This window comes from Triticum dicoccoides, chromosome 3A (genome assembly GCF_002162155.2).
Source record: "Triticum dicoccoides isolate Atlit2015 ecotype Zavitan chromosome 3A, WEW_v2.0, whole genome shotgun sequence".
Classification (NCBI taxonomy): Eukaryota; Viridiplantae; Streptophyta; class Magnoliopsida; order Poales; family Poaceae; genus Triticum; species Triticum dicoccoides.
This window is the reverse complement of record NC_041384.1, coordinates 581158256-581169605: the sequence shown is the minus strand read 5'-3', so window position 1 is coordinate 581169605 and position 11350 is coordinate 581158256.

The window sequence follows — 11350 nt, the reverse complement described above, 5'->3', positions numbered from 1 at the left end:
ATGCCACTCCGCTCGAGAACTTGCGTGCCGTCCAGGCGGCCGTGGACGAGTTGGACGGCTTGGAGGCCGAAGAACTCCCCCACATGACCCGGCGCATCCAGCAACTGATTGACGCAGCCGCACGGCGGCACAAAGCCGACGCCCGCGCGGGAAGCCCTCCCCCGCGCCGAGATCACGGCGCGACGTCCCGGACACCGACTACGAGCAACGCCCGCGCGCGGTGCGAGAAAGAGCCGGCGGCCAGCGAAGCCGGACCCGAATCTCCATCGAGCGAGACGCGGACGGCCATCCCCGAGCCATGGAATGGCGGGGCAACCCGCCTCCGCCTCGACCCCATGGAGAGAGATATCCCACCCCGCCGCCAGTGGCGCACCTGACTCTCAGCGGCCGACTAGGTCGCCGCGAAGGAGTCGGTGAGAACGACGCCCGCCATCGGATCGACCGCCTGGCGCGATCCCTGGCGTTGGAAGAAGAAGACGATGTCGGCCCGCCTTGTTTTGGCCCCCGCATCCGCGATGAGCCTTTCCCCAAAGGGTTCTCGCTCCCAAGAGACACGCCCAAGTACAACGTCTCCATGAAGCCGGAAGATTGGTTGATCGACTACTCCACGGCGGTCAGCATAGCCAACGGCAACCGGCGCGTTGCCGTGAAGTACGTGCCCCTCATGCTGCAAGGCACGGCGCGGACCTGGCTCAACAGCCTCAAGCCTCTCAGCATCAACAGCTGGCTAGATTTCACCGAAGCTTTCATCCGCAACTTCACCAGCACCTACAAGCGGGCCCCCAAGCCCAGGCAGCTCTCCCTGTGCGTACAGGGCCCAGCCGAGTCCACTCGCGACTACCTCACGCGTTGGGCCGAGCTCCGCAATTCTTGCGAGGGGGTGCACGAGGTGCAAGCCATCGAATACTTCACTGCCGAGTACCGAGAAGGTACCCTCCTCAAGCACAAGCTCCTCTACGACGAGCCGACCACCCTCGACGAGATTCTGGACATAGCGGACAAATACGCCAACGCCGACTCTTCGATGAAGACCGAGCTCCGGGTAGACGCGTCCGAGAAAGTACTCAACCCAGCGCCCAAGACGCCGGCAGGGGATTCCGGCCGACGCCCACACCCGAACGACCACAAGCGCAAGGGCCCTACACCGCCTCCCGCCAGTCGGCAGGTGGCCACGGTCGAAGACGCGCTGCCTGAAGGGCAACCCGCGCCCAAGAAGCCCAAGGGCGGCCGGCCGGCTTGGCAGCCAGCTTTCTCCTACGAGCAAACTCTCGACGCCCCGTGCAAATTCCATAGCGGTGCAAAGCCGTCCAACCACACAACCCGGAAGTGCCATTGGCTCACCCGAATCTCTAAAGGCGAGGGGCTCGCGCCGCCTCCGCCTGCCGGCCCGCCGCCTCCGGCTCCGCCGCCTCCGGCCGCTCGGCCCGCAGTCGGAGCCGTGCACGACGAATTCCCCGACGAGCAAGCAACCTACATCGTCTTTACAAGCCAGCTCGAAGACCGGCGCGGCAAATGCCTAGAGCACCAGGAAGTCAACGTGGTCGCTGCCAACCCCGCCGGACACATGCATTGGTCAGAAAAACACATCAGCTGGAGCCGGGCCGACCATCCAGAGGTGATGCCGTCTCCCGGCTCTTATGCGTTGGTCCTGGAAGCCACCCTCGCGACGGACAGACGCGCTGCCCGCTTCTCCCGCGTGCTGATAGACGGCGGGAGCAGCATCAACATCCTATACCGTGACACCCTGGAGAAGCTAAATGTCAAGACGAAGCAGCTCATGCCTACTCGGACAGTGTTTCATGGCATCGTACCCGGCTTGTCCTGCGCCCCCATTGGCAAGATCAAGATTGATGTACTCTTTGGGGACAAGGAGCATTTCCGCCGGGAAGCAATCTGGTTTGAAGTGGTGGACCTGGAGAGCCCCTACCACGCGTTGCTTGGCCGACCCGCCTTGGCCAGGTTCATGGCAGTTTCCCACTATGCATACCTCAAGATGAAGATACCAATTTCCAAGGGCGTCATCACCGTAGCCGGTGATTACAAGAAGTCTTCCGAGTGCGCTGCCGCCAGCAGCCGGCTGGCCGAGTCCCTTGTGATTGCCGAAGAGAAGAAGATGTTGGACCGGGTCGTGGCCATGGCCAGCCAGCAGCCGAACCAGTCCCCCGACCCCAAGGAGTATGATGCCCAAGGATCTTTCCAGCCGGCCAAAGAAACCAAGAAGATACCCCTTGACCCCGAGCACCCCGAGAGGTTTGCCGTCATCGGGGCAAGCCTGAACAGCAAATAGGAAGGCGAGCTCGCCGATTTCCTCCGTGAGAATCGGGACATCTTTGCATGATCCCCCAAGGACATGCCGGGTGTTCTGAAGGAATTCGCCGAGCACAAACTACACGTCCGAAAAGACGTGAAACGAGTCAAGCAGCCCCTCCGCCGACTATCAGAGGAAAAGAGAAGGATTGTAGGGGAGGAGATAGCCTGGCTTCTGGCAGCCGGCTTCATTATGGAGGTCTTCTTTCCAGAGTGGCTTGCCAACCCGGTCCTCGTGTTAAAAAAGAACAACAAGTGGCGCATGTGTATAGACTACACATGCCTCAACAAGGCCTGCCCTAAAGATCCCTTTGCCCTGCCGAGGATTGACCAAGTGATAGACTCCACGGCCGGATGCGAGCTGTTGAGTTTCTTGGATGCTTACTCAGGATATCACCAGATAAAGCTAGATCCGGACGACCGCCTGAAGACCGCCTTCATCACGCCATTTGGAGCCTTTTGCTACCTGACTATGACATTAGGCTTAAGAAATGCCGGTGCCACTTTTCAGCATTGCATGCAGAAGTGCCTCCTCAAGCAACTTGGCAGAAACGCTCACGTCTACGTGGACGACATTGTGGTGAAGATGGAGAAGCGCGGCACCTTGCTGGAAGACCTCAAAGAAACGTTTGAGAACCTACGCCGGTTCCAAATCAAGCTCAACCCCGAGAAATGCGTGTTCGGAGTGCCAGCCGGCCAGCTCCTAGGCTTCCTGGTCTCCGAACGCGGCATCGAATGCAACCCGGTGAAGATCAAGGCCATCGAGAGAATGGCGATCCCCACCAAGCTTCGAGAGATCCAAAAGTTCACCAGATGCTTGGCCACCTTGAACCGCTTCATCAGCCGGCTCGGAGAGAAAGCTCTCCCCCTCTACCGCCTCATGAAGAAGAGCACTCACTTCGAGTGGAACGACCAAGCCGACCAAGCTTTTCACAAGCTGAAGAAGATGCTGGCCACGCCGCCCGTCCTAGCGACGCCGACTGAGAAAGAGCCCATGCTCCTTTACATCGCCGCAACCAGCCGGGTGGTCAGCACCGTTATCGTAGTCCAACGCCCAGAAGAAGGCCGAGCCCAGCCGGTCCAGAGGCCGGTGTATTATTTGAGCGAGGTGATGTCCGCTTCAAAGCAGAACTATCCGCACTAGCAGAAGATGTGTTACGGCGTGTACTTCACCGCCAAGAAGCTAAAGCCCTACTTTCAAGAGCATCCCGTCACGGTCGTATGCACCGCCCCGCCAGCCGAGATCATAGGCAGTCGGGACGCATCCGGCCAGGTGGCGAAATGGGCCATCGAGCTGGCCCCTTACACAATCTTCTACCAGCCCCGCACCGCCATCAAGTCCCAAGCATTGGCCGACTTCCTCGTCGACTGGGCCGAGACCCAGTACCTGCCGCCGGCTCCCAACTCCACCCATTGGCGCATGCACTTCGACAGGTCCAAGATGCGCACCGGCTTGGGAGCCGGCGTCATCCTTACCTCTCCCAAAGGCGACAAGCTCAGATACACGCTGCAGATTCACTTTGCCGCCTCCAACAATGTAGCCGAGTACGAGGCACTCATACACGAGCTCCGGCTTGCCAAGAAACTCGGCATCCACCGGATCCTATGTTATGGCGACTCAGACTTGGTGGTTCAGCAATCATCCGGCGACTGGGATGCCAAGGACGCAAATATGGCAAGCTACCGCTTCCTGGTTCAACAACTCAGCGGATACTTTGAAGGATGCGAGTTCCTCCATGTACCGCGAGCCGACAACGAGCCAGTCGATGCCCTGGCTCGAATAGGCTCCACTCGGCAAGCAATACCAACAGGCGTCGCTCTACAACGCCTCCTCAAGTCGTCCATCAAGCCGTCTCCAGAGTCCGATTCCATCTTCGTACCGCCTGACCCCGACGCGGCCGGGTCCGGCTCGAAGAACCAAGCAGGCGACCTCGGGACTTCAGTAGTCGGCCCGGGGACTTCGGCAACCGGCTCGGGGACTGCAGTAGCCGGCCCGAGGACTGCACCAACACAACAGCCGGCGGCCGACTCCAGCATTTCACCACCCAGCCCGCCCACCCTGGTGGCAGTAGCCACATTGGTAGTAGGAGAAGTCGCGGCTCCGTCATGGGCTCAGTCCATCCTCAACTTCCTAGTAAACCAAGATCTGCCGGCTGACGAAACAGAGGCAAGACAAGTCCAACGTCGAGCCGGAGCATACACAATCGTCAACAGAGAACTCGTCAAGCGCAGTGTCACTGGAGTCCTCCAATGGTGCGTCGAGCAAGAGAAGGGCATTGCAATCCTCAGAGACATCCACCAAGGAGAATGGGCCACCATGCGGCCTCAAGATCACTCGTCGCCAAAGCTTTCCGCCATGGTTTCTTTTGGCCGACTGCTTTGGATGACGCCAAGGAGTTAGTTAAACATTGCAATGGGTGCCAACTCTTCAGCTCCAAGCAACACATGCTGGCTTCGGCACTCAAGACCATTCCCCTCACCTGGCCCTTCGCCGTTTGGGGACTGGACATGGTGGGCCCATTCAAGACGGCGCGCGGCGGCATGACACATCTGCTTGTCGCTGTAGACAAATTTACCAAATGGATTGAGGCAAAGCCGATCAAGAAGCTGAATGGGCCGACTGCTGTGAAATTCATCGCAGACATAACAACTCGGCACGGCGTGCCACACAGCATCATCACCGACAAAGGCACGAAATTTGCCAAAGGAGCCTTGGCACGTTTTTGCGCAGCCCAAGGTATCCGGCTGGACTTAGCGTCCGTCGCCCACCCGCAGTCAAACGGCCAGGTCGAGCGAGCCAACGGCCTCATCCTCTCTGGCATCAAGCCCCGACTGGTCATACCACTGGAGCGTTCAGCCAGCTGTTGGCTCGATGAGCTGCCGGCTGTCCTCTGGAGTCTGCGCACTACCCCAAACAAGTCAACCGGCTTCACTCATTTCTTCCTCGTGTACGGTGCCGAGGCGATCATCCCAACCGACATCGAGTTCGACTCGCCCCGGGTAACCATGTACACGGAGGCGGAGGCCAAGGAAGCACGAGAAGACGGCGTCGACCTGTTGGAAGAAGGCCGGCTGCTAGCCCTCAGCCGGTCTGCCATCTACCAGCAGGGTTTGCGCCGCTACCACAGTCGGAAGGTCAGGCCAAGATCTTTCCAAGAGGGCGATCTTGTGCTCCGGCTGATCTAGTGAACAGCCGGCCATCACAAGCTCTCGGCCCCTTGGGAGGGCCCATTCGTCATCAGCAGAGCTCTAGGCAACGACTCCTACTACCTGATCGACGCGCAGAAGCCGAAGGCACGAAAGAGAGACGACTTCGGCAAGGAGTCGGAACGACCATGGAACGCCAACCTCCTTCGAAGATTTTATAGTTGAAATGCAGTATGTATCACGCTAACTTTTGTACTAAATACGAGACAATAGGCCCCCGAGGAGGGCTCGGGGACTGCCATCTTTTATCTATGAAAGAAAGGTATCATGCTTATGACCTTGTCATTTCATTTACTTGTTCCATCCGGCACCGGGTTCGACTAGTCGGCCCGGGGACTGGCCGACTGGAGTTATATTAGAAGTCCTACCCGCGGTCAGACAAGTAGTGTGCCGACACCCAGGCTTAGCTCTTGCCAAAGTCGCAGTTCGAAGAACCGGCTGTTCGGCTGGCAAGAGTCAAAAGCAGGAAAGGATGCCCACACGAAAAATGGCCAGGGACCAATGGACTAATATAACGAAAGCCGGTTTGCCGCCTACCACCGACCGACTACCAGAGTAGTCGGCCGGCCAGTTTCCATTCACTTCACTTCAATCCAAGAAAGCTCGAGTACTTGCCTCCCCAAAGAGGGAAGGCGGCAAAGGAAAAAGCCTAAGGATAAAAAGCATACGCGAATGGAAACCAAACATGCACATAATAATATTTACATAAAAGACCTCCAAGAGGCCAGCATTCAACATAGTTTGGATACACACCCAGTGGGTGGAACTGCAAAAGCTTAATAAAAATTGTTCAAAAGGCACCAAGCAGGAAAAATAAGGACGGCAGGTCAAGCTGGCGGAGCGACCGACGAGCCGGGCTGGTCGGCGGAGACGGTTATGCCGGTTGAAGGAGTGGCCGGCTGGCGAACCTCAGCTTGATCACCGCCTCCCGCAGAGGGCGCGCTTCCACGCGCCTTGTTGCTGGAGGCACGGTCAGCCTGAGGCCGGCCAGTTATTCCACTAGCCGGCTCGACGTCTTCACCGTCCTCTTCTTCGGCATCCTCGCCCTCGTCGCTGGAGGCGATCTCCTCTGCCGAGTCCTCGCCCACCGCCGGGTTCAGCCCGAACCACTCCTCCGGCTGGGCAACACCGTCATCATTGATTTCAGGTGCAAAAACGCTGATGTCGGTGCACTCGGCGATCGTCGAAGCACGCTGGGCGATAGCCGGCCGCACCTCCTCCAGCTCCGCGTCGGCCTCCAGCCGCCAAGTGCGCAGCTGGTCCAGGTTTAGCCCTGGGTACCAAGCTCGAACGAACTCCAACGCCCGCCCGGCTCCAAGACGGGCCGCCGACGCCTTCCAAGCTTCAAAGCGACCGACTGCGACCTCCAGCCAGTCGGCTGTCCGGCTTGGGGTGCGGGGGATCGTCTCGCCGGGCCAGAGGGCGGCCAACACCTGCGCCCCGACATGTTGGAGCCGGCGAAGCATCCGGTGAGCCGGCTGCAGCCGCGCTTGGACAGCCAAGAGCTACTCCTCAAGCGTCCGATTCGCATCCGGCGCGATGTTGACCCCCGCCTGACGGCGCCCCTCGCGATGGGCCTCGATGGTTTGGGCAGCGAAGGCGGAGTAGCCGGGAAAGTAGTCTGCACAAGAAAATAGGCAGCAGCACAAGTCAGGCCAAAAACCAGGCGGCAAAGGGCAGGAGAGGAGCGAGGAAGGCGGCTTACCGTCGATCAAGTCCTCGATGCGGCCGAAGCCTTCATCCAGCGCTCGCCGGGTCTCAGCCCAGCTCGCCGCCTCGGTCTCAAACTCTGCCTTCAGAGCGGCCTCGCTATCCCGCGCTTTCTACAGGGCCGCCTTGTGGCTCTCCTCTTGGTCAGCCAGCTTCTTGGCCAGGCGGTCACGCTCCTGGACCAAGGCAGCGTACTCAGCATCCTTGGTACGAAGGGCGGCTTGCGCTTTACCGAGCTCCCTCCTCAAGTCGGCGTTGGCCCCTGAAAGCACGAAAGATGAAAGAAAGAAACCAATAAGGAAAAAGTCGTCAAGGAAAAAGTCGTTTGGTCGCCGCGGTGGAGGCTTTGGACTTCTTCGGCCGACTGCCGAAGAGGATTGACGCGGCTCAGCGCTTCTGTGCGCCGCCGCCGGCAGCCGGCGCGGTGGACGAGCCCGCACCCTGATGGTCGGCCGCCGGCTGGCGACGCGGGGCGACTTCGGCTTCGGCATCATCCGGCCAGTCCTCGAAGCTGGCGGTAAGCCCTGTGCCTCTGGGCTCGGCGTCGTCCCCCACGACGGCGTCTTCCATGGCGGCCGCCCTTAAATCCGGGTCGTCGACGTCGTCCACCGTGCGGCCGGCGACGTACTGGCGTTCTATCCCTGCTGCCCCGGTCGTCGGCGGAAGAAGGGGGTTCTGCTAAGAAGAACCGACTGATCAGAAGCCGGCCATCATAAAGCCGGCTACCAACAAAAAGAAGAAAGAGAGGAAAGCTTACCACGGGCGGAGGGTTGGCGCGAGAATACGGCACCTTGCCGTATCGCCAGTCCTCGGCGAGCTTGCAATTGGAGATATGATTTACCATGTACGACACCTTCGCGTGAGGCATCTCCCTGGTGCTCAGCCGGCTTGGGTTGAAGCGGCCGCTCATCTGACACATCATGTGGGGCCGGCTTTGGAGAGGAAGTATCCGGCGCTCCACGAAGGCGGCCACCAAGTCGGCCCCGCCCAGGCCTTCCGACTGGATCATCACCCGAAGCCGGGAGACGGCAGTGTTCCCGGCCTGAGACAGTGACCTGGACCGGAAACTCCATGAGGGCTGCCTCCCAGCCGGCGGGCCGGCTACGTAAGCCGGCAGGTTGACGTGGTCTCCTTGCTGGGCGACGTTCTTCACGTAGAAGTACGACTTCTGCCAGATCTTCACCGACTGGATCAGGGGGATGGGCGGGAACGGGTTGTTCTCGCCCGACCTCCTCATGGCGATGAAGGCCCCGCAGGGGGTGGGCACGCCTGCGACGACTGTGCTGAGTTTGCTCTGGAAGAATTCCCCCCAGAGCTCCAGCGTGGGAAGCAGCCCCAAGAAACCTTCGCAGAGAGAGACGAAGGCCGACAGCAGCATCACCGTGTTGGGCGTGAGGTGATGCGGCTGAAGATTGTAGAACTCGAGGAAGGAGCGCAGGAATCCGCTCGGCGGAAGGCCGAAGCCGCGCAGGAAGTGCGAGCGGAAGACGACCCGCTCGCTCTCCTCCGGTGCCGGCGAGATCTCCGTCTCTGGCGCCAGGCGGACCCGCACGAGGTTGGCGTCGGGCAGGCGCCGAGTCTGGCGGAGGAACTCAACATGGTCCTCATGGACGTTGGAGCCATCCCACGAGCTCGACAGCGCCATGAGAGCAAGACGATGTGGCGGCGCGGCGGCGCTGAGACGGGAGGCTGCGGCGGCAACGAGAGGAAGAAAGGAGGACGAGAAGGGGCGGAGCGAGAAAGAGCGTGCGAACCTCTGTCTCTCCCCCTCCTCCCCCTACTTATAGGCTCGCATGGCGGAGCCGAGGAGGCGCGGCGTGGGGAAACGTGGGGATCGATCGTGCCCACTCCCCCATGTCCCGCGTTTATTGCGCCCTAACGGCGAAATAAAATCGCCACGGGAAGGCGAGCGGTCCACCTGGGACGCAGAAGATCAGCGTTCGGGCCGAGGCCTAGGAGTGGCGGGCCCGGGCCTGCGGCGGCGTCCCGTCGCGCTCGTGCTCTGGCAGGATCTCGCTGCCACGTGGCCCACGGGAGGGCCCACGGTCAGCACGCGGGTCGACCACTTTCCCGCCTGCAAGACGCAGGGCTCCCCGAAATCGGCATACACCAGCAAAGCCAGCTCTTCAGGGTAGGAAGCTGACCAAGCTTCTCGTCCCTTTGTCTGCCTCGAAGCTCGATCAGCTTCGGGGACTACTGTTGGAGTAAATAGCCATGGGTAGCCTAGCCGGCTTCCCCTGGCCCTTCTGAAAAAATTACGAGCCCGTCCGGCTCTCAAGAATCCAAGACATGGGGCCGCCTTCCCCTTGCTGGCTGTCACCCAGGCCGGCTTTCGGAAGGCGGCCCGACTTTAGCCCTCATGAAGAAAGCCATGGGAGGACCAACTTTGAGAAGCCGGCCGCGAGAAGGCCGACTCCAAGAAGCCGGCTCCCATAAAGCGGTCGAGACCGTACCCTCAAAGTTTGCATCCACCTAGCGGCATGTGACGGGGCGAGGCTACAGTGAAGCCTGCCACCTGGAGCACGCCTGGCACAGTGCGCCGTACGGAGTGGGCATGACCCGTCCGGCGCGGCACTGTCGCCATGTTGACCCTGATGTCACCCACGACGGGCCGCCAGCGCGGCCCACGGGCGGTGGGCCCCTTCGAGCAGAGAGACGCCCTAAGGCGGCCAGGCCTCCCCCAGTCGGCCCAAGACGGGGCCGGCTCCCCGCAGCCGGCTCGCTTCCCCCCTCGAAGGAGATGCCCCATTAAGGAGACAAGACGCGATAAGGCTACAGCGATCGCCCGCCGGACGGTGGCATTATAGCCACGCTTACCTTGACGAAGCCCTCGTCATCAGGTTGAGGCAACAGTAACCAGCCACCGACAAGACCCTTGGCAGTGGGGCCTGCCTGTCGACCAAGGGGCCGGCAGCCGGCGGGACCCACCAGTCGGCGGGCCCCAGCAGCCGGCGCAGAAGCCGGCGAGTGTAGTCACAGACGGCTGGGCCTCGCCCAGTCGGATTACCATTGTACCCCCGGGGGGTAGGCCTATATAAACCCCCCAGGGTGCCCATGCAAAGGGTTGGAACCCCCAGCTAGTCTTAGACACCACACAAGGAGAAGCAAGCCAGCCGTGCCCTTCTTCCTCCTCCCACCAAACAGCTTAAGGAGCATTGTGTAGCAACTTGTCCATCTAGTGATCATGCAAAGACCCCGCAGAGCAGCAGTAGGGGTGTTATCTCCACGGAGAGCCCCGAAGCTGGGTAAGATTCGCCGGCGTGCATGTCTTCGCCTCATCCCATTTCCAGGCACCGGCGACGTCTTACTGGCTCCCACAATGATAAGCCACCCGTTGGCATATGTCGCACCTACCACCCGACACAGCGGTCAGAGACAGAGGTTGCTGCAGCGTTCAGAATGGAGCCTCCGTGGGTCGTTTCCCATTCCACATTACAAAAAAACTTGTCAATGTTGTAGAAAGTTGGTTGTTCTCTTTCATTGCTCCAAGTGAAACATCTGTTTTGGCACTTGATCTCTTTGAGGCCCGCTTGATCAAGGGCTTTTCTAAATCTTCCCATTATTCTCCTCTTCATGTTCAAATTGTTCTTGTCCCTTGCTTCATAAATTATGTTGAAATCTCCAGTGATTAACCAGGGCTCTCCTGCTGGTGGCGCGTTGGTGGCAATATCTTGCAGAAAATCTTCTTTGAGGGCATCGTCGGTTGGGCCATATGCTATTGTGAGCCACCATTGCTAATTATTCCTGATTTCTGTGACCTTTGCGGTGATTGTGAATCTGCCAATTGCATGTGATGCGATCGAGACCCAGTCTTTGTTCCAGAGAATAGCCGCTCCTCCCCTAGTACCCAGGGCGGGCAGCACTACACACCCTTGCAGCGCAGATCCACCAATCTCCCTGACTAAGGTAGGTGACCATTGCTCAGTCTTTGTTTCTTTGTATTGTGAGAATCACTGCCTTATGTGTAACTGCTACCTCGTTGATCGTCGTACGTCTAGCTGGGGTGTTGAGGCCTCTCACATTCCATGATAACACATTGCAGAAATTTGTACTCATGGGGGCACACAAATTTTTCTCCGTCGACTATCATTGCTAAAATAAGGGATACAATACACCACCAGACGTG